Source organism: Aquarana catesbeiana, linkage group LG07 (genome assembly GCF_042186555.1).
Source record: "Aquarana catesbeiana isolate 2022-GZ linkage group LG07, ASM4218655v1, whole genome shotgun sequence".
NCBI classification, from domain to species: domain Eukaryota; kingdom Metazoa; phylum Chordata; class Amphibia; order Anura; family Ranidae; genus Aquarana; species Aquarana catesbeiana.
In genome coordinates this window covers 267,601,282-267,625,758 of record NC_133330.1, presented here as the reverse complement: position 1 = coordinate 267,625,758, position 24,477 = coordinate 267,601,282, and positions in this window count along the sequence as shown.

Below are 24,477 nucleotides of genomic sequence, written 5' to 3'. Positions count from 1 at the left end.
CCAGTTCCACGGGGAAAACAAGGGGCTCTGGGCCTCCATCAGATCCATTGCTGCGTGGGTCGTCCAAGCTATTCAATGGGCCTATAAAGAGAAGGCCTTGGCTTCTCCTGAGGCAGTGACAGCGCACTCAACTAGAAGTGTCTCAACTTCATGGACAGCCTCACGTTGCGTCACGATCAAAGTGATCTGCAGGGCGCCTTCCTGGTCATCAATCCACACATTCATGTCTCATTATTATGCGTCTTTTGTTAATTTTGGTGTGAAAATATTGTCAGTTGATGGTGCTAATTAAATCTTTGTTCAGCATTTTGCCCACCCAGGTGTGTACAGCAAGTTATTCCCACACATAGGCTGCCATGAAGTCTGTCAGGAAAATGGAAAATTCCTATTAAATACTTACCGTAATTTTCCTTTCCTGATGGACTCCATGGCAGCAGAAGTTCACTCCCAATGGCTGGAGTAGGCTAGTTATCGAACTCGGCCGCTGGCTCGGAGCAAAGATTTATGGGAGTGGAGTCCTATAGGGTAGTAGTGAAGGCAGGACTAAACCCACACGTAGGCTGCCATGGAATCCATCAGGAAAGGAAAATTACGGTAAGTATTTGATAGGAATCGTTTTTATTTAACCTTAAGGAGGACGGAGCCCCATGGTAGAGAAAGTGCCTCTATTTTCCATTTCAAGATAAAACCTGCCTATTTTCTCCCTTTGTATTGGAACCTTACTGAGCTGCTTACATACTGTCTACATTTTTACCATCCAATGCTCATTCATTCAGTTGCTTTTTCATGTTTTTTTGCACTCTTCCCTGCAAAAGCAAACAGCATTGGGTGTCACTATATTCCACCAACTGCTGGATGACTGGCATTCAGGAATACTTAACTTACAGGCACCTTCTCCTGCACCACAGTGCTTACATAGTTTCAGTGCTGATGTCAGTCCTGCAAGATATGACAGAAAGCCTTTCCTCTCTCAGGTACCTAACCCACTTACATCCATGATTTATTTAGCTCCCACTGTCTAACAACATATGGGGGAGCTTCATCACTGATCACCAATGTAAAAATGGCACTTCCCAGGCAGTCTCCCATCCAAGTACTAACCAGGCCTGGCCCTGCATGGCTTCCGAGATCAGATCAGTGGCAGTGGCCGTAGGGACATAGATCTTCAGGTGTCAGTGCATGTGTTTGTCTGTAGTGCACCTGTTTAGTGCACAGAGCCACTTGAGTGCAGTTTTTCATTTGACTAGAGGTGTTTTAATAAAGGGTAAGTGTGTTTTAAATTGGAAAGCACTGTGAAGATATACTGTATTTCTTTGAGCTTATCTTTTGCCAAAATAAAAAGCTTCCTATATAGGCAGCACAAGTGCACAAAGGAAGTGAATTAAAAGACTGTCACAAAGTATATAAAAACACACATAGATTGATACAGAATATATATATAGCACATAAAGAGTGTTTTATAAATAATATAAAGTATATCACCATTATGTTTGAAAGCATTTGAACACATGAATGTTGATTTATGCAAATTTGAACTATATAATATTGTTTATATATATTTCTTGGGGGTTTTAATTGCTTATGTAGTAGAAATTTTCCAGCACGCAGGGTTATAATTTGTTGTAATAAAGCTGGGGAACAGTGCTTTACTTATTGCACCATTGAGGATAGGGATGGGCCGAACAGCCCCAGTTCAGTTTGCACCAGAACACTGCAAACAGACAAAAAGTTCTAGCGAACATGCAAACCCTATTAAAGTCTATGGGACACGAAGATGAAAAATCAAAAGTGTTCATTTTAAAGGCTTATATGCAAGTAATTGCCATAAAAAGTTTATGGGGACCTGGGTACTACCCCAGGGGACATGTATCAATGCAAAAAAAAAACGTTTTTTCAGGAGCACTGATTTTAATAATGCTTAAAGTGAAACAATAAAGATGAAATATTCCTTTAAATATCGTGCCTGTGGGGGTCCCCTTAGTCTGCCTGTAAAGTGTAGCATCTGTGCAATGTGTATTACAGTGCCGCAGCAAAATGACATTTCTAAAGGAAAAATGGCATTTAAAATTAGGGATGAGCCAAATGTTTGAGTTGAACGTAAGTTTGGCGAATTGCATTATGGGGCGTCTGCGGCAAATTTAGGTGGTGTACACAGTATATAACACAGTGTGTACAGTTTATAATACACTTTAGGCGGCGTACACAGTAGGGATGGGTTAACGGTTCGGCCCGAGCATAAGTTTGGGCCGAACTTTGGTTGTTCGGATGTTCTGGTGAACACCAAACAATATGCGGTGTTCAAGGCAAATTCGAAAGCCGCCGGAACACCGTTAAAGTCTATGGGACACTAACATGAAAAATCAAAAGTGCTCATTTTAAAGGCATATATGCAAGTTATTGTCATAAAAAGTGTTTGGGGACCTGGGTCCTCCCCCAGGGGACATGTATCAATGCAAATTTATTTTTTTAAAACGTCCATTTTTTCGGGAACAGTGATTTTTTTTAATGCTTAAAATGAAACAATAAAAATGAAATATTCCTTTAAATATCGTGCCTGGGGGTGTCTATAGTATGCCTGTTAAGTGGCAATTTTTCCCGTGTTTAGAACAGTATCGCAGCAAAATTATATTTCTAAAGGAAAAATTGTCATCTAAAACTGATCGCGGCTGTAATGAATTGTCGGGTCTTGGCAATATACTGTAGATAAAACTCATTGAAAAAAACGGCATGGGGTCCCCCCCCCAGTCCATTACCCTTTGGGTCTGGTATGAATATTAAGGAGAACAACGAACCAAAAATTAAAAAAAAAATTGCGTGGGGGTCCCCCAAAAATCCATACCAGGCCCGTCATGTCTGGTATGGAAATTAAGGGGAACCCTGGACCAAATAAAAAAATGGCGTAGGAGTCCCCCCCAAAATCCATACCAGACCCTTCAGGTCGGGGGGCTTATCAGAATCTGGAAGCCCCCTTTAACAAGTGGACCCCCAGGTCCTGGCCTCCCCCCCTATGTGAATTGGTAACGGGGTACATTGTACCCCTACCATTTCACAAAAAAAGTGTCAAAAATGGTAAAAAAAGACAAGAGACAGCTTGGGACAAGTTCTTTATTAAAACATAAAAAAATAAAAATGTCCAGCGATGTCCATTCATCTTCTTCTATCACGCTGCCAACGAGCCAGAAAAAAAAAAAAAAAAGCAACACCTCCGCCTCAATGGGAGGCTCCCGCCGAGTGACGCTTCCCATTGGTGACAGTTCTTATATAGCTTAGGGCGGGCCACCCGGTTACATAAACCGGTGACCCCGTCCCCCTCTGACGCCATGGGGAAGCCAATTCACCAATTCACATAGGGGGCGAGGCCGGGATCTGGGGGCCCCCTTGTTAAAGTGGGCTACCAGATTCTGATAAGCCCCCCACCCGCATACCCCCACAAGGCACTCTGGGGTCAGACCCCAAAGCACCCTCCCTATGTTGAGGGCATGTGGCCTGGTACGGTTCAGGGGGGGCGTTCTCTCGCCCCCCCTCTTTTCCTGCGGCCAATATTGCCGAGACCCGACAACTCATTACAGTCGCGATCCGTTTTAAATGACTTTTTTTCTTTAGAAATGTCATTTTACTATTGTACTGTTCTAAACATGGGAAAACTGCGCCACTTTACAGGACACCCCCCAGGCACGATGTTTAAAGGAATATTTCATTTTTATTGTTTCACTTTAAGCATTCAAAAAATCACTGCTCCCGAAAAAAGAGCATTTTGCATTGATACATGTCCCCTGGGGCAGGACACAGGTCCCCAAACACTTTTTATGACAATAACTTGCATATAAGCCTTTAAAATGAGCACTTTTGATTTTTCATGTTCGTGTCCCATAGACTTTAACGGTGTTCGTGTGTTCTTCAGAATCCTGCCTGTTTGGATGTTCTGGTGCGAACCGAACCGGGGGCTGTTTGACTCATCCTTAGTACACAGTATATAATACAGTGTAGTGCATTCTCCATCATGTCTGGAAGGCCACCAAGGAGAGGCAGACACTTGCAGGCCACTAAAAGAGGGCAAGCAGCGAACATTGGTGGTTGTGGACATAGTCCATCCTCTGTAGGTGGCCGCGGAGCACGCTTGTCCTTTTTTTCTGCTGCTGGCCGTGTTATTGAGCCAAAACATGCAGAAGAGTTGGTGGAGTGGATAACAAAGCTGTCCTCATCCTCCTCATCCTCTGTCACTCAGGCTCATAGTTGTTTGCCTTCCAACGCAGCTGCCAAATTGGCTTATTCCACCAGCTCCTTGTCCACAATTACCCCTTCTGTAGCCCCACCATGAAACATGGAGGAGAATTATTCGACCATAGTGTTGGTTACATGCTGCTGGAAGATGCACAGCAATTTGAAGGCTCCGATGTTGGTTCCCGGGTTGAGGAAGGGAGTAACGTAAGCCTAGAGAGAGGGGTTGCCACAGAAGGACAAGAAACTGGCAGTCATGTTCCCCCAGCTGCAGCATACTGCCAAGTTTGCTCCAGTGACAAGGAGGGAGGGGATGATGATGTCACTGACTGTACTAGAGTGCCTGAGAGAAGAGAGGAGAAAAGTGAGGAGGAGGAGGAAGCACAATTACTTCAACAAGGCAGGATGTCCTCCAGGGGTCAGCATAAGGGCAGCCACCCTATTGGATCACACCACAGAGCTCCACAGTTGCAGGGCGAGGCTGACTCCCCGCAGACTTGCAAAATTTCCTTGGTGTGGGCTTTTTTCGACACATGTGCAGCAGATTGCACTGTTTCTGTTTGCAATCTATGTCTGAAGTGTATCAAGCATGGCCAGAACAGCAGCCGATTGGGCACCACATGCTTGACCAGACATATGATGATATAATACAATGATATTCCCGTGCTACCAAATGTGTGCTTTTTTTAGCAATATGCTGCAACACTGAAGGAAATATAAGAACCCAGAAAATGTATAAAGTAAAGGTAGTGCTGTGCTATAACTCTAAAAACTGTGCGTAATAAAGTGCAAAGGTGCTCAATGAAAGATATGGTTGAAAGAGGCAATGTTCAAAGGTCAATATATATCCAATCCTAGGCAGTATAAAAACGTGTCGCATGCCCTGCGATTTCTTCAGATAAAACAATAAAAGTGTATCAATAAGACAATAAAAGTACATCAAACACTCAAATGATTCTTCATAGAACAGTGATAGGAAATATATCCATATGGTGTGCAAATGAAGTGAAAAAACAGTGCTCAAAAGAAGGTGCACTACAATTGCAATAAATCCTGAAGGAATAGGTAAAATCCTAAACGGCATATAAAAGCATACAAAAAGGTTTCCTCCATATAGGTATATGCTGCAAATGTTCTTATAGGTGAAAGCAAAAAAGATAAGTAGTGTCCATATAAGTAAAAAAAGGGGGTTGTGACCTGTCCACATAATTTCAAGGGAGTGCACCGACATGCCTACATCCCAATTGGTACAGGAAGAATTAGAGGATAGAAGCGGGACTTTGCATGAGGCATGTCGGTGGGTATGTAAGCTCAGTAGTACATGATGTGATATAATATCTAGGGTAAGTCCTTTACATTGTTATATCTACAAAGGATTTGCAAGATAATGATGGTAAAAAACTTTAATAACGTAGATCCTAGAACCTAGTACAGTCATGAATGGGAACATCATGGGGCACAGTTGAACATATATAGACAGTATATTAAAAGGCGCAATTCAAACAAAATTGTACAGTTACAAAAGGGAATACATTGTACAATAAATTAATATGTGCATCCATAGTTGGTAGCTCAACGCGTTTCTTGGCTTTCAACCAATCATCAGGAGTCTGATGCAATTTCGCTACATTTAGGACAATGAAACATCTATTAGTATACGGACCGGTATGTAGAAAGAGGGTACAAAGAGAATCTAAATTTCAATGGTACTCACAGGCAGTGCATTGGTCAGTAACAACCAATGTACTAAGATGCAGCAGTGGTCTGGGTCAGCAAAGTCTCCCCCGGGGTTGAGGCAGAGAGCACGCCCCAAAACCCATCGGCTACAGCCGCCAAGTCGACCAGAGCACCCCAAAGGGCCGCCAGGTAGGGGCAAACAGCGAGGCCACATAGCACTGGAAAGGCTGTGAGGAAGAATGAAAAATGATTGAGTGAAAGTGAGCCAGGGTATGAGTGAGTGTGTGTAAATGTGAAAGGGTTAATGTCTTAGCCACAGCTGCACATCACAAAATGAGGGTATGTGTGTGTTGAAGGAAACCATAAAAAGTGATAGGGAGTGTCAAAGTTGTGAGTGAAATAAAGTGTGTGTGCAGCTAGGAGACCGATCCTCGTAACCGTAAACCAGAGTAGGAGTATGCAAAATAATTATCTGTGTTATGTGAATGCCGGGCAAGGCCAGATGCCCCGTAGCCATAGTGAGACATCGGAGTACTCGGTCAAAGGCCGCCGCTAAATACCGCGGGCCGGGGGCATGCTCACGTCAACGTCATGTGAGGGCGTGATGACGTCACAGGGGGGGAGGGAAGCCAAACCGCGATATGCAATCACGGCCGCCTCCCATCCCCGCAGCGCCAAGGCCCAGGAATGGTAGACCCCTTGTAACTCCCGCAATACGGCAGCCATAGGCACCGCATGCGGGTCGTGGAAAGCACGACGCCGATGCGCCAAGGTCAGGGCCCGCCCCCCATCATGCCAGGAGTGATTGTTTATTTTGTAATTTTCTTTGCTGTACATTGATTCAATTCAATGCAAAGAACTTTTTTCTTCTCTTTCTCTTATTTTTTCCCTTCTAACTAGTTTATGATCTCTCATTATAGCTTACATATCCCATTACAACTACTTCTAAAATGTAAGTTGGTGCTGGTGTCAATCGGGTCCATCTTCCAGGGTTGCGATGCGCCCAGTTTACGACCCGTCACCCATCCTATGACGCCTATGACTGCCATATTGCGGGAGTTACAAGGGGTCTACCATTCCTGGGCCTTGGCGCTGTGGGGATGGGAGGCGGCCGCGATTGGATATCGCGGTTTGGCTTCCCTCCCCCCCTGTGACATCATCACGCCCTCACATGACGTTGGCGTGAGCATGCCCCCGGCCCACGGTATTTAGCGGCGGCCTTTGACCGAGTACTCCGATGTCTCGCTACGGCTACGGGGCATCTGGCCTTGCCCGGCATTCACATAACACAGGTAATTATTTTGCATACTCCTACTCTGGTTTATGGTTACGAGGATCGGTCTCCTAGCTGCACACACACTTTATTTCACTCACAACTTTGACACTCCCTATCACTTTTTATGGTTTCCTTCAACACACACATACCCTCATTTTGTGGTGTGCAGCTGTGGCTAAGACATTAACCCTTTCACATTTACACACACTCACTCATACCCTGGCTCACTTTCACTCAATCATTTTTCATTCTTCCTCAAGCCTTTCCAGTGCTATGTGGCCTCGCTGTTTGCCCCTACCTGGCGGCCCTTTGGGGTGCTCTGGTCGACTTGGCGGCTGTAGCCGATGGGTTTTGGGGCATGCTCTCTGCCTCAACCCCGGGGAGACTTTGCTGACCCAGACCAGCTGCATCTCAGTACATTGGTTGTTACTGACCAATGCACTGCCTGTGAGTATCATTGAAATTTAGATTCTCTTTGTACCCTCTTTCTACATACCGGTCCGTATACTAATAGATGTTTCATTGTCCTAAATGTAGCGAAATTGCATCGGACTCCTGATGATTGATTGAAAGCCAAGAAACGCGTTGAGTTACCAACTATGGATGCACATATTAATTTATTGTACAATGTATTCCCTTTTGTAACTGTACAATTTTGTTTGAATTATGCCTTTCAATATACTGTCTATATATGTTCAACTGTGCCCCATGATGTTCCCATTCATGACTGTACTAGGTTCTAGGATCTACGTTATTAAACTTTTTTACCATCATTATCTTGCAAATCCTTTGTAGATATAACAATGTAAAGGACTTACCCTAGATATTATATCACATCATGTACTACTGAGCTTACATACCCACCGACATGCCTCACGCAAAGTCCCACTTCTATCCTCTAATTCTTAGTGTCCATATAAGGTGCAAGGTAAGTAAGTGGCTGTATATTAGCAGTGTCAGCATAAAAATTACAAAGTGCTGGTGCTGGTGACAATCATCTGACATAAAGTGCTGATGATAGGTGACTTCCTGGTTCCTGTGCAGAGTAATGTATAGATGTACCCTTACCTTACCGCTATAAGCAGGGGCGGGCTGGGCCGGGGGGCAGAGATGCAATTTCCCCCCAGGCCGCTCTCTGATTCCCCGTAAAAAGGCAGATGTGCTGCCAGCTGATAACTGAGCATGTGCAGTTGGCCAAGTGTCCCTGCTCGGGTGACTCCGGAGGGAGGCTGGCAGGGATGGATAACAGGCCAGAAGTGTGCAGGAACATTAGTGCTGTGAGCAGACATCTGTCCTGTCACAGTGCTGTTCCCTGCTTCTGATCTGACAGTCTGTGTCCATTCAGAGCACAGCCAATGGAAGAAGGTGGATCCGCTCTGCCTCCCCCAGCCCCCTCTCTCACTGTGCCCACCCACACTCCGGGCAGCCTGTGTGCTGCGTCTGTGAATAGGATGCGTGGGCGGAAACGTTCAAACTGAGATCAAACTGTGTTCTGTATGGGACGCTCTGGAAGCTGATAACTGAGCCTGAGCCTTCTGCCTGCTGGGTCCTTCCTTCCAAGTGAGTTAGCTGTGACCGGCCTCTCCCCCTTCTCTCCCAAATTCCTCTCCCCCCCTCTCTGCAGATAAGGAGGTTTCTTTCAGCAGCCTGTGCAGTACCTGGTCCTATGTACTAAGTAGTGGGGTCATACTGGTCTGCTGCAGTGTTGGTGATCTCACTATCTTCCTGCATGTTACCCCCCCCCCCCAGTCCCATAGACTTGTATTAGTTTGCACATTTTTGCGGCATTTTCTGAAAGTGCACAAAAACAGCTGCATGCTGCATCTTTGGTGCGCTATAAAAAAAACTGCAGCAAAAACGCACAACCTAAAAGAAGCCTATGGGACTGCCTATGGGACTGCGGCTAAGGAAAACTGTGTACATAAGCACTGCGGCAAAAAAAAGGCTTGTACACACTTGCAGCAGGCACTGCCACTCCGCTGAAAAGTGATCACTGCTCAGGTCACTTTTGCTCATGCTCAGCGGCTCCAACCAGAGCTGTCAGTTTTTTTTGTTCAACTCGCAGGATTGAGCAAAAAACTAGTGGCGTATACAAGGCTTTAATATGTTGATAAAGGAATTAAGCAATTTTCTTGAGGAGTGGTCTCTCTGTGTGGATAATTTGGAGAGATGTCTCTCTCTGTCAGTGGTGGCTGGTGCTCAAAATGTTTTTGGGGAGGGAGTGCAAACTAAAAAATACTGAAAAAAAACCCCTATCAATTGCAGCCTCACTCTGCCATTTAATGCAGTCACTGTGCCATCTATTGCAGCCACTGTGCCCATCAATTGCAGCCTCACTGTGCCCATCAAATGCAGCCACTGTGCCCATCAAATGCAGCCTCACTGTGCCCATCAAATGCAGCCTCACTGTGCCCATCAATTGCAGCCTCACTGTGCCCATCAAATGCAGCCACTGTGCCCCATCAAATGCAGCCACTGTGCCCATCAAATGCAGCCAATGTTACCCCCCCTTGTCTGCATTTAACCAGCACCCCCCTGGCCGCTCGCCGTCTGACCGGCACTTACCCCATCTTGGTAGTGGGTCAGGCAGCGGGTGACGGCAGTGAGCTGTGGGACAGGCAGCGGGTCAGGCAGCAGCTCCTGTGTTCTCTATGCTTCTTCCATGCTTTTCCTCCTGCTAGACATCCAATAGGAGCGTCTATCCTTTCAGCCAATCAGGTGACGGGTATCAGACCCGCTCTTCCCGATTGGCAGAGAGGCGGTTCAGTGTTAGAAAAGCAAATATTCATTTGCTTTTCTAACACACCTGGGTTGGCTCTGAGCACAATGCTGTGCGCTCCGAGTCCACCCTATTTTGAAGCCTATTAGAGCCTCTGGTCAAGCTGCCTGAGGTGAGGTTGGGAGCAGTGAATGAATTAGAACATGTGTGTCATGGGAGCATGAGTCGACAGCAGAGGAGGAGATCACATCCCTAAATCTCAGCCAGGGTTCATGCTGGGACTTGTAGTCCTTTACTTTTGGGGATGTGACACCCCAAAAGTGAATGACTAAAGGTCCCAGCATGAACCCCTCAGAGCTTAGGATGTGTCACACACACCCCTGCCCCCCTCCCCAACTAGTGGAGGACTACAGGTCCCACTGTCCCAGCTTAAACCTCTCAGAGCTGAGGATGTGCCCCCCCCGGCCCTTCAACTAGTGAAGGAATACAGGTCACAGCATGAACCCCTCATAGCTGAAGACGTGTCACCCCCCCAATTGGTGAAGAACTACAGGGCATAGCATGAACCCGTGGGATCTAAGGGGACACATCCTTAGATCTCAGGGGTTAATGCTGGGACTTGTAGTTTGTCACTAGTTGCGGAGGGGGGGGTCAGGTCCTCAGCTCTGAGGGATTCATACAGGGACTTGCTTGCAGTTTAGTTCCTGAAGGCCATGGTAGTACAAGTCCCCCACAGGCCCTGGAGGGCCAAATTGTCCTCCCTGCCCCCCTACTTTTGTGATCATGAAAAACCTTAGAGACTGTTTTCCCGATCCATCACTTTGCCACCACCGGTTCTATGGACCACTTGACTGGACTTGCCCCCCAGGCCTAAGGCTGCCAACCCTCCCCTGTCTGTAAGGTAACAGCATGTGTGTGTATCTCAATGTGTTTCTTGGTAGCCTCCCAGTATGGTGTATCCGGCTCCACTGGTGTGTGTCTCTAGTCTGGAATCAGAGTCCCCCTATTGTCCCTGGTATGTCCGCATCCAATGAACCTCGCAATGGGGCATGGGGGGATGTAAAGGGGGATGCACGATAGTGTAGTATTTCCAAATGTTTATTGACAAAACAGTAAAAGTAAAATCACTTTTTTGGCGAATGGGTAGGGGTACAATGTACCCCTACCCATTCACATAGGGAGGGTGGTTTTTGGGGGCCCCCTTGTTAAAGGGGCTTCAAGATTTCAATAAGCCCCCGCCCACAGACCCCGACAACCAATGACCAGGGTTGTCAGGAAGAGGCTCTTGTCCCCATCAAAATAGGGACAAGGTGCTTTAGGGGGGCCTGGTATGGTTCGGGGGGGGGGGCATTCGCTCACCCCCCCACCTTCCTGGACTGCCAGGCTGCTTGCTCGGATAAGGGTCTGGTATAGATTTTGGGGGGACCCCACCCTTTTTTTTGCCGTGAAGTTCCCCTTAAAATCTGGTTACACTCTTGTGGGCTTCCCAAATTGTCATCGGTGGGGTATCTGGATTGAAGTTTATTTGAAGATAGTTTATTAGGGCTTGTTGAATGTGCTTGTTGAATTTGGTTGTGGATTTTGGGGTCTGTTAATAGTGAGGCGTTTAGTCTCCGATTAATATTCTTATGGTGATGAGATTTGATGTTGAGGGAAATTGAGATTGGGGCATGATCTGAGATAGAAATGTTTCCAATCTCTGCTTTCTGCAAGTCAGGGATATCAATTCTGGTGTTTGTTTTATGTGGAGCTGAGTAAAATGTAAAATACTTCCCGATGGAGTGTAGTAGTCTCCATGAATCAATCAAAGTAAGGGACTTTAGGAGTGTTTTAATTACCTCCGACAGCGCGGGAGTCACGGCTTTATGTATCGTGGGAGCAAACGCTGTTGCTGTCAAGATAAATAAATCCGTGCTGCAACTGAATGGCGTACCTGCTAAGCAAATGATGGTTAACAATAAAACAAAGCAACATTACAGTATAACAGTAAGACTTACCATACCTGCAAAGCAAATACAAAAAAAAAATAGTAAAAAATAAAACATTTAACGCAACCTGTGCCTAAAATATATATATGCCGAAGCATGGGGGCATCCTCCTGCAAAAGGTAGGAGCAAATCGCTCCTCCTCCCACTGCTGCCTCACGCTTTGGCATATATGCTGAAGTATGTAATTGTGGTGGTGAAATCACCTCCGACAGCGCTGGAGTCACGGCTTTATGTATCGTGGGAGCAAACGCTGTTGCTGTCAAGATAAATGAATCCGCTCTGCAGCTGTATCGCGTACGTAAAAACAAAAAAATGGTTAACAATAAAACACAGTAAACAGTAAAGTATAGAAAAATTGCATACCTATAAAGCAAACATGATAAAAACATAATAACAATAAAACATTGCAGAATATAATACAGTAAAAAAGAGCAGAACAATAGAGAGAGAATAGAGAGAGAACAATAAAACGACAACTATTTTTGTTTTTTTATTTTATATATTTTTGTGTTTTTTTTTTTTTTACTTTTTTTTGGGTTTTTTTTGTTTTTTTACACTTTTTTTTGTAACTTTAACTTTTGTAACTGGTACCAGGTTTGGATCTCTCAAAATGCGATGGCATTTTGGGAGACCCTGTGAAAGTGTGTCCTAGTCTGTGCAGTGCTGTACCCTACGCTAATACTCAACTAGTGTATGGTAGCGTTCAAAACATTTACCAATGCAAAGACCAGGATTGTCAGGACAGGAGGGACAATAAAACCGGGTGTCATGCCTATATCCGCGCTTGCTGCAGACACAACATCTTTTTTGGGGGGCTCGTTGGATAGGGGTACTTGGAAGGACATAAAGAAAATGCCTCTCATGCAGCCAGCTTACTGCATTTGGTTGGGAAAAGTGAGGTGGAGCACTGTCTGGAAACAGAAGGGCTCTGATGATCTCTTCCTGGAATTTAAGGAAAGATCCAGTCCATCCTGAAGCTCTGTATAGCACATAAGCATTCAGCAAAGCCAATTGAAATAAATAAACAGACGCTTTTTTGTACCAGCGTCTGGCCTTACGGGCAACTAGGTACGGCGCCAACTGGTCGTTGAGGTCCACCCCTCCCATTTTAAGGTTATATTCATGGACACAGAGGGGTTTCTCCACAACACCAGTCGCCGTAGTAATTTGGACCGTCGTGTCTGCATGAAGGGAGGTAAGAACGAAAACATTATTATCCCTCCACTTCATAGCGAGCAAATTATTACACTGCAAGCAGGCTCTCTCCCCCAGCCTAAGACGGGAATCTACAAGCCGCTGGGGAAAGGCGGTCGGCAAGTGGTTAAAACTGGAGAGTGCACAATTCGATGCAGCTGTGCATGGTAGCCAATCAGCTTTTAATTCAGTTTGTTCAATTCAGCTTTGACAAAAAAAACAAAAAACTGGAAGCTGATTGGTTTCTATGCAGAGCTGCACCAGATTTTTCACTTTCCAGGTTTAGTAAATCAACCCCTTTGTGTTCCAGAGCTGTGTCAGGGTGTTAGAGAGCTTGAATTTTTAGCAGTATTGTAATTAATAATTTGTCTATTGGGGGTAGGAGGAAGATGCCATATGGAAATGTTTTTTCTTTTCCCTAGTATTAGGATCTAAGTTAAGTTAAGTTTCTCTCAGTAATATATAGTACACAGTTTTAGAGACTGCGTTTTCCAGAAAAAAAGATAGTAACATTAAACAGCGATTCCTTGCTATTATAGAACAATTATAAACCATATCCAGTAGTCCATAAACATTCAAACTTTTAAACATTTAAAGATATTGTCGGATAGGAACAGAGGGGGACCCAGTCCAGAACTTATAGTTGTTATGCCTTATTTTCTTATTGTATAACTGGATACCCCATCTCTACCTCCCATCCGACGTCTCCAACTTTATCTTTACAAAAAGTACTTTTTTTACCCATCACCCAGCTTATTATTTGAAATTCTTTGATAAAGTATGATAGTATTTACATTTTTAAATTTTCATATAGCTGATTCTAAGAATCTGCTCATCCATTTTCAATCTTTCTTTTTATCTAAAAACTTGGATTGCATAACAGTGGATTGGTATTTTGCAGTAAAGTTTTAACAGTTTGTTTCTATGTTACATAGAAAGCTGGGTGATGCGCAATGTGCAGTCTATGTGAGAGTAATAGAAATGATTGTATATTCTTCATTTTGGTAGGTGCCAGTTTGTAATACAAGACTGACATGGAGACCTGAGCTTGCATAAAAACCTTTGGTGGACTCTGAGTCTCTATGGACACTGTTTCAAATACCTTTCCATAGTGTCACCAAGTTGTTTTTATGGTGTGGGCTTCTATAGTCCGAGGTCTTCTTGAAATAGATCTGCCCATATCTGTCAAATATAAACTGAGAGCATAGGATGATTAATTATTTGTACAGTTCTGTTGGGTATATGCTGTTAGTTTAGGGTCGAGATTCCAAGTGAGTCTTAACTATAGTGCTTGTTTTATTCTGTATAAAAGGAGGTGGTAAAAGTTATATCGAAGACCTTTCTATAAATCTCAGATGTATATGTCTATTTTCCTGAGTATTAAAGATTCCAAAATATGTCACTGGGTGTTTCATTAACAATGCACTTTATCCCTTTAGTGCCGACTGTTGGCATATATGCAGCCTCGGTATTAAGGTGTTATACCATGATGATGCGTGCAGCTGCACCGTTTTTTAGAGCGGATGGTCGGCTCTTCAGGGATAACAACCGATGCGGCTAAAAGCCGCTCGGTTGTTATCCCGAAGGAGTGAGAGGGGAGGTCCCTCCCTCCCACCGACTTCTGCCGCTCTTTCCGGGCTTCCCATTCCACCGGGAGACCCGATCCATGATCTGGGACTTCCGCCGGCTAGAGTGAGGCTGGAAAAAAGCCGGAAAATGGCTTCCTACCAGTCTCCTATGTGTAAACACAGAAGCGATGTCACAATGTCCCTTCCGGTTTACTCAGCGATCTGAATACTTTGAAGTGCAAAGGAGGGATTTATAATGTTTACATTCCTTGTGACAGCAATAAAAGTGATAAAAATTTATTTTTTTAAAAGAAACAATGTAAAAAAATAAAAATAAATGAAATAAATAGGATTTTTTTTTTTTTTAAAGCGCCTCCATCCCCACAAGCTCACGCATATGTAAACAGTGTTCAGATCACACATGTGAGGTATCGCCGCGATCGTCAGAGCGAGAGCAACAATTCTAGCACCTCCTCTGTAACTCTAACCTGGTAACCGTTTATTTTTTTAAAGCGCCACGGAGATTTTTTTATGTACTGTAGTTTGTCACCATTTCACGAGTGTGGGTTATTTCAAAGCATGACATGTTAGGTATCTATTTATTCGGCATAACATCATCTTTCACATTATACAAAAAAATTGGGCTAACTTTACTGTTTAGTTTTCTTTTTAATTCATGAAAATTTCTTTTTTCCCCAAAAAATTGCGTTTGAAAGACCGCTGCGCAAATACAGTGTGATATAAAACATTGCAACAATCGTAATTTTATTCTCTAGATTCTCTGCTAAAAAATATATATATAATGTTTGGGGGTTCTAAGTAATTTTCTAGCAAAAAATACGAATTTTATCTTGTAAGCAACAAATGTCAGAAATAGGCTTAGGCATGAAAGGGTTAAAGTTGTGTCGTATACGTTCCAAACAAAAGTTTGCTCGTTAAATCTTTGTTATGTATGGTGAGGATAGTAATTGTTCCTTATTCTGTTAACTTTGGAAGAAATCCTGGAACAGGTCACAGTTTGTGATGTATAAAGGGTATTTGAAGATCTCATACAAGTGAGACAACTCGGGTAACATTGTATCTGAAAATCTTGAATCAGTTTTATAGTGTTGAAATATTTGTATAACAGCAGCATCTAGTGGCGACTCCTGATGTAGTTTTATAATCGATGTAAAACCAACTAAAAAGTGTTCTATTTTTGCGATGTATAATGTGTGAAGAATGGGGTTATTCAACGTCTTTGAGAGGCCAGATTTATTGGTGGTTTTCCCTCACTCTAGGGGATTTGAAGGAGGGGTACACATGTTTTGACCATCAGATTGTTTCTGTTTTTTCCCTTTAGGAAAGGGAGATTTGTTAGGTGAAGGCCTTCGAGAGTTTGGTGTCAGAGGCATTTGTCGAGGTAGACAAAATTCCTGATATCATTCTGGCAGATCTATCAGATTAATTTGAATGCCTTCACAGAAAGTGGGGAGGTCACCAGGGGTACGTAGTAAATGCTGTTTGCCATTAACGGCAACTTGGACTGCAAAGGGACATTTCCACCTATATGGTATTCCTTTCCCTTTCATGATATCCAGAATAGGTCTGTCTGCCCTCCTATTTTTCAGGGTTATTGGAGAGAGATCCTGAAATAGCTGCAGTTTCTCCCCATTGAAGAATATTTGATAAATTTGTCCCGCATTAGATAGAATTTCCTTCAGTGGGAAGCTTGTAAGGCAGCAAATGATGTCCCTGGGGGGAGCTGTATCAGGCCCCCTGGGTCTCAGGGCTCTATGAGCTCTGTCAAAATTGATGGAGGATTCTGGTGGTCTCTCCAGAAGGTTATTGAAAATGGAGGATAACGCTGGTTTAATTTGCTCTGCATTTACTGTCTCTGGGACACCTCGCACCCTTATGTTGTTCCTTTTCCCTCTATTGTCCAAATCCTCCATCTGCCTGTTTAAGGTTATTAAATGTTGGGAATGGGAAACTGTGACATGCTCCAGTCTCTTTATGGCCTTCTCTCTCTGCTTGCCAGCCCTCTCCCCCACCACCATTTGTTCAGAGAACATAACCATTTGTTATGTTCGCTTTTAAGCCTGTAATTGCAGCTGAGAATTATTTTTTTATTATCAGCTGCTATTTCCGTCATATCTGCATAAGTTATGGGGTTGGCTTCCCTTGAAGTGTCTCTTACCCAATCCTCTGATGCAGAGAGCGACTCCTCATCATAGTTGTCCTCTTCTGCATAGTCCTGTGCCAGCGCCATCTTGGATCCAGCCATACTTCTTCTGCTATGTGTCTGATTTTTGAAAATATCAGAGATATTTCACCCAGAAGAAGCTGCTGAGAAATGCTGGTAGCGGGTCTGAGAGCTGGTCTTTGTAAGTCTGCCCATTCTGGTCATGGATGGATCGCAATGCTGTTGGATTCCTGCAGTATGCTCTGGAGCTCTGTTAGTAAGCAGCTATCTTATCTGTGTGGCAAGCCACGCCCCCTCCCCTTAAAATCTATGCCAGACCCAAAGGGCTTGGTATGGATTTTGGGGGGGAACCCCACGCTGTTTTTTTTTTTTTTACATTTTGGCATGGAGTTCCCCTTAAAATCTATACCAGACCCAAAGGGCCTGGTATAGATTTTGGGGGGACCCCATGTAGTTTTTTATTCTTAATTTGTCATAGGGTTCCCTTAACCACTTTAATACACTGTATTATATACTGTACACTGCCTGCACTCTATATGTATATATATATATATATATATATATATATATATATATATATATATATATATATATATATACTGTATATACATATACACACATACACACACATTAGACTGCCTGCACTGAATATATAGTTTACACTGAAGATTGCACTGTGATTGGCCAAAGCATTCAGGTCAGGTGCATGCTTTGGCCAATCAGCAGCCGTCAATGCACTTTAATCTCGCAGTGCATTATGGGGCGCATTGCAGTGCTCGAATTTGCCGCAAACGCTCCATATGTTCATTTGTCCTGTGAACAAATGAACACCCGATGTTCGAGTCGAACGTAACATCGGAACCATCCCTAATTGTGAACTTGGCTAGTGGGAATGGTGAGGTGCATTGCTTATTATGTAAAGACTGCAGGGTAGTAGGATGTCCCTCAAAACTGTTCATATATTTTCTAAAATAACTATAAAATATCTATTGCAAAAATGTTTCCCAGTACTTACTCTCTGTTGGAGGTTACCTTATGGTAAAACCCACATGTATTTCGATAAAACAAAATATAGAGATTAAAACAGGGGTGGATAAAATAGAAAAGTGCCAAGACAAATTGTTTAGCCTGTTACAGAAAATTCTTAACAGTTAGTAACTTGATAAAAATACAAAAAAAAGGTAAAAAGGCCATAATGTGCAGAAAGATGAGATGGTAGGAAACAGAATTAAAACAAAAAAGTCACGTTAGTCTTGGCAAGCACTGCTTCTTTTCTTAACTGCTGCCAACAACTCTGATTGGATGTTTTGTCATCATAAAAGTTTATTGATGTCTAGGACACGTGTCAGTGTATGTGTGGCTCTATGTCATGTGTTTAATGATGTCACTGACTTTACCAAGTTTTAAAGAGGAGCTGAGATGTACAGACAATCACCCACTGAGTTGAAATCAACAATCAGTACAATGAAGGTCATCCTGCTTTTTGCACTGTTTGGTCTGAGCTTCTGTCAAGGTAAGCACTATTAATCATTAAATACATTCATATTACATTGCTAGAAAAATGTGGGCACATTTTTAAGGGTATTTAGTTATTATTAAACTATGTCTGTGTTATGTTGTTGTATTATAGATAGTCAGAGTTCAGAAAGTCCCGTTGACTATGGCAATGATGAGAATTGTCTGATAAAAGCATTGGAGGTAAAGTGGTAATTAACATGAAAATAAACAATGGCTGTGTGTGGGTTTTTTCGTATTTGCTTATTTATGTCATTAAGACAAGGTAGAGCATGTTATTTTTAATTATGTTCAAATGGAATCTGGGTAATGCAATGTATGGGTAAGTGACATTCAGTATAACTGCTTAAATACTAAATGATACTGTTATGTCACCCCTAATTTTATTTTAAGATTGGAAATTAGAATGGATTATAGGGCCCAGATGCCCAAATGATATATAACTGTTTTTGGTTAGACATACATTTTGCTTTTTTATGTTAAAACATATTACATATTGTATTGCATTTTTGTCATCTACAGATATATTGTGTCTTTTAACTTTAAGAGAAGTGTCAAGCTGAAATTTTCTTTAGAAAGTCCTCACTTTTCCAAGTTTACTGTACTAAAGGAATGGAGAGAGGCTGTTCTCTTAGCACAGTGAAAAAGGACAAATTGTTTTCACATTTAATACACAGGATATTTACTTACACATGATTGCATGATTGGAAACACATTCAGTTTGCTAAGTAAACAGTCTATATTTCTTTACTAAATCAGCCCCATTGATTTTGTCGTTTCCTTTTGCCAAACAAACTGTCATTACTCTGTACTATTACTGCACAATGCATTTCTTTATTAAAAGTGTTAAAAGTGTTGGATATATTCATCTTTAACATGATTTGTTAATTTTCAGGATCTTAAAGCTTTCCCCCCAGCTCTTACCAAATTCGCCTGCGCGTACAGTAAATACGAGGTACGTTTTTTTGGTGACTGTGACAAAGCATTATAAAAAAAGACCTATTTTGAAAGCACTGTTTATAAAAAGCCACTATCCAAAAATGAAATCTTCTAATCCAGGTCATGGTATACCTTGTCATAGTTAATCACATTCACTTGCAGTTAACTACTACTAGGTATAAAACAATTTGATTGTTTTTCTCATTAAGCAATTTCTGTAAAATAACGGAAAGAGCTGAGTGAGAATAACAAGTGAAGCTGAAATGTGTGTTATGTAAAGGGGATGTTATCCTTTACAATTTGAATATTACTATGTTTAAAAAATAATAATTTAGATCATCTGCAGCTCACATGAGATTATCCTATAAACTGCAACAGAGTAAACTAAATAATTATTAAAAAAAAAGAAAGAAAGGAAAATAAATAAATAGGCATAAAATGTTCAAAAACTCTCAAAGTTTTTGTAATTTATGCTTTGTTTAATCTTTTCTTTTTTGCTGTCTGTGTATCAATAGGGAGATTTCCATTTACCGATAATTTATGTCTTGGAGATGTAGCAGGGTGTGAAATCTCTATAAAATTATTCAATTTTATTCTTAGACAGCAGGTGTCCCCACATTGCAAGATTTCCCTTCAACTCTTGTCCAGGTGACAGCTGTACCATTTTGCATTTTCCACCACTTTCTGTCCTGTAACAGTGATCATCAGGACAAACAGAGAAGCTTCCTAGCAGGGACACAGACAGCTATAAATATGCATATACAGTCTAATTAAAGCACCAAAAAAAGGGCAAAGGTTTTATTAATAAAACTGGTTTACAGCAGAATAAATGTAATGCATTTCGGGAGTCAAATAGACCCGCCATCATCAAGTTTTTTGCTGTGCTTGTTAACACTAGGATAACTTGCTTTCTGTAACTATTCCAATCAGAAAACCACACATTTCTTTGATATCTGTGTATCTGAGTCTAGTAAAGCAGAGTTAAAATTCCCGAGTCCTGATGAAGGGGGAGTCTGTTAGGCCCCTGAAAAGCATTTGCTTTTTTCTGCTATAAACCAATTTTAACAATAAAAACTTTGGACTATTGGATGTTTTGTCTGTGCTCTCATTGGTCTGTATATATATATATATTTTTGAATTCCAAACTCTGTGCCCCCCCCCCCCCATTTCTTAGGGATGTTCCCATTTTGTGGAGCGCCACAGAATCAGAGCTAGTGTGACCAGTATCATTCAAAATCTGTATCCAGCTCCTTATTTTTTACTTGTGCTTGAGTAACAGAAACATGACAGGGATATTAATCCTTCCTACACTATCCAAAATGAAATATATTTGGCTATACATACACTTGAAATATTTTTTTCTTGCTTACATTTATTACCACATCCCCTGATTGTGTATATACTGTATGTTGTTTAAAGGATAAGTTCACCTTTGTTCACTTTTTTTTTTTCTTTTGAGAGAATAATTTGGTTTACCAATCATAAACAGTTGTTTAACCTCCCTGGCGGTTTTCCCGAGTGTGGCTCGGGGTTAAATTTCAGCACCATTAGCAGTAACCCCCGAGCCACACTTGGGATTACATTGCAGAATCCTGGTGCAGGTTGCTTAGCTTGTCCCCAGGATCCTGCAATGTCCCCCCGCTGTGTCCTCCACTCCATGCCTCTGTGTGCCAGGCTCCGTTCCCTGCGAGCATCGCAACGAAAAATCATAATACGTACAGTACATACAGTACACTGTAATCTTACAGATTACATTACTGTATGACATTATTTCACATCCCTTTCTTCCCCAGTGCTTTGTCCAGTGCCCTGCATGCAGTTTTATATGATATATACTATTCTTTCTGCCCGGAAACTGGAGATTATCCATAGCAACCAAAAAGTGTCCCTTTATGTCAAAAGTGGTTTTAGACCAGCTAGAAAACAGCGATAGTAAATTAGAACACTTGCAGAATTGAGTGATAGTGAATTGTGGGGAAATTTATTTTATTATTATTATTATTATTTTATTATTATTTTTTATAATTATTTATATTTATTTATTATATTATAATTTTGTGTTTCAAGCTTCATCATTTCCGGAATATCTACTAGACTCTTGTTTGGACAGATTTAAGTGTGTTATTGCTAAGAATTACAGGCCTACAATATAAAATGCCAAATATCTATGCAAAATAATTGTACTGCTTAGAGACGCAAAAATCTGACATAATCATACTGCCAGGGAGGCTACAGGGTAAGTCCACCTTTGTTCACTTTTTTTTTTTCCTAAATTCCAGCTCCCCTATGTACCAATATAGCATTCATGTACTTTTTGTGCAAAAATATCAAAGCTTTCCATAAAATCTACAGACACTTACTTTACTTGTCCCTTATCTACGTTTCCAAACGTATCCATTTGTAATGTCTTCTTCCTGATCAGACTTTAGGTCAGGACACAGGAAGGGATTGACCAGCTGACCTCATTAGCACACACCCTGCCATTCCCAGGTGCACTTTTTTAAATGAACTGCAATCAATCAGTGATCACCCCTCTCACTAAATACACAATATACAATCAGATTGCATAGTGAATGGTCATCTTTATACAAGTACATAGGAGGGAGTCTGTATAGCGGGAACTCGCATTCCCACATGCATTTTTTTATTAGGGGGGGGTGTTTGGAGCATTTTCACTTATCACACATACACGTGGCAGTCGCTCCAAAGAAGCTTCAGAACTGTTTTTCAGAGAGGAACCTGGTGCGTTTTTTACGGCAATTTTTGGTGCAGCGCATTTCTGAAATGCAAGGAAACACACAGATGTGAATGGAGTCTCATTGTTCTTGTGTTACCACACCAATCCACTGTCATGCCCCATTCACATCTAGCATAGTGGGAGCGAATGTTTTGTGGCTCGTTTTTCCTGTGACATGCATAGGGCAGCGTGTTGATTTCAATTGGCTGCATTACATGTGGCTTATGGGACATTTTGGAGTTTTGTGGGCTGCGTTTCTTACTGTGCATTTTGCATCATTTGCCACTCGTTTTTTCACATGGCAAAATGTGTGTTTGTTTCTGTGTTTGATGTGCAGTTAACAATTAATGACACTGAAATTAATTAATGACACTAGTAATTTTAGGTGTATAAAGATGGCCATACACTATACAATCTGATTGTGCAATCTCCTTTAGATCTGCCATGAATTATGTAGTGCAAGGGCCTGCCTGATTGGATACAGAGTGATTGGCTAGATATGCGTTTCCTCCTATTATATACATTTGGTAAATTTAAAGGATATTGTACAATGTAATGCAGCCAATTGACATCAACGGACTGCCCTATGCAGGTCACAGGAAAAACGAGCCACAAAACATTCGCTCCCACTATGCTAGATGTGAATGGGGCCTGAAATTAAAATTGGTGGGATAACACAAGAACAATGAGGTTCCATTCACATCTGTGCGTTTCCTTGCATTTCAGAAATGCGCGGCACCAAAAATTGCATTAAAAAACGCACCAAGCTCCACTCTAAATAAAAGTTATGAAGCTTCTTTGGGGTGACTGCTGCGTGTAGGGCAGCCCATTCAGGTGGGTGGGCTGCCCTATGTGTGATGAGTGAAAATGCTCCAAAACACCTCCCCCTTGCTAAAAAAATTAAAAATGCACGTGAGAATGCCAGTTCCCACTATGCAGAGATGTGAACGGGGCTTGGCAGCTGAGTGTTTCTGTCCATTCCCTTCTATGTACTTGTATAAACATGGCCATACACTATGCAATCTGATTGCATATTGTACATTTAGTGAGAAGGGTGATCACTGGTTAATTGCATTTCATTTAAAAAATGTGCAGCTGGGAATGGGTGGGTGGAGAATGCAGGGTATGTGCTAATGAGGTCAGCTGGTCAACTCCTTCCTGTGTCATAACCTCTAGTTTGATCAGGAAGTAAGACAGAAGCAATAGATATGTTTGGAAACTTGGATGAGGACAGTAAGGTATGTGTCTGTAGATTTTATGGAAAGCTTTGATAAAAAAAAGTACATGAATGCTATATTGGTACAAAGGGGAGCTGGAATTTAGAAAAAAAAGGTAAACAAAGGTGGACTTACCCTTTAAACAATTGTTTATGATTAATAAACCAGTTTATTCTCTCAAAAGTTTATTTATGACTACAAATCTATAATGTATTACATGAAGAAATGCCAATCTTTTATGGTGTATTTGCTTAAGAAGCAAAAGTACTCCTGGACCCATGTGAAAAACAACTGGTTAACCCTATACTGGTTGACTGGTTGACCCATATATGGCTGTAAAGTAGAAGTACCTGCACTTTCCCATAGACTTTCTATTATTTCACATGCTATTGGTCTATTTTCTAAGAGCACACCCAAAGTCCTGCATGCTGCATCTTTGGTGCTCTTTCAGAAAACACAACAAAATTGTGGGACCTAATAGCAAGTCTTTGGGACTGAGGCTAAAACGGCGGGTAACCAACACAGAAATCGCAGGTATAGCTTACCTATGCTGTAGCCAAACTGCAGTGCAGCAGTGTAAAATGGCCTTTAATCATTTTTTATGCGTCCTCAACTTTTATAATCCATAGGGGTATGATAACATATTGCACCCCCCAATAATGCTATATATATATATATATATATATATATATATATATATATATATATATATCATTATTGGAGGGTGCTATCATTATTGGAGGATGATATCAATGATATCATACCCCTATGGATTATAAAAGTTGAGGACCTTTACGCATAAAAAGCATTATATAGGCCATATATATATATATATATATATATATATATATATATATATATATATATATATATATATATATACATAGGCCCTTTTATATTTTTATATATATATATTTAAGCTGTATGTACTGAATATACTTGTATACACACACACGTATATACATAGCCTGAATGAGGATGGTGGCTTTTAGGGTCCTTTCACACTGGGGCGGTTTGCAGGCACTATTGCGCTAATAATAGCGCCTGAAAACCGACCCAAAAGTGCCGCTGCTTTAATTCCAGTGTGAAAGCCCCGAGAGCTTTCACACTGGATCGGTGCGCTAGCAGGACAGGAAAAAATGTCCTGCTAGCAGCATCTTCGGAGCGGTGAAGGAGCGGAGTGTATACCGCTCCTTCACCGCTCCTGCCCATCGAAATCAATAGGACGGCGCGGCCATACTGCC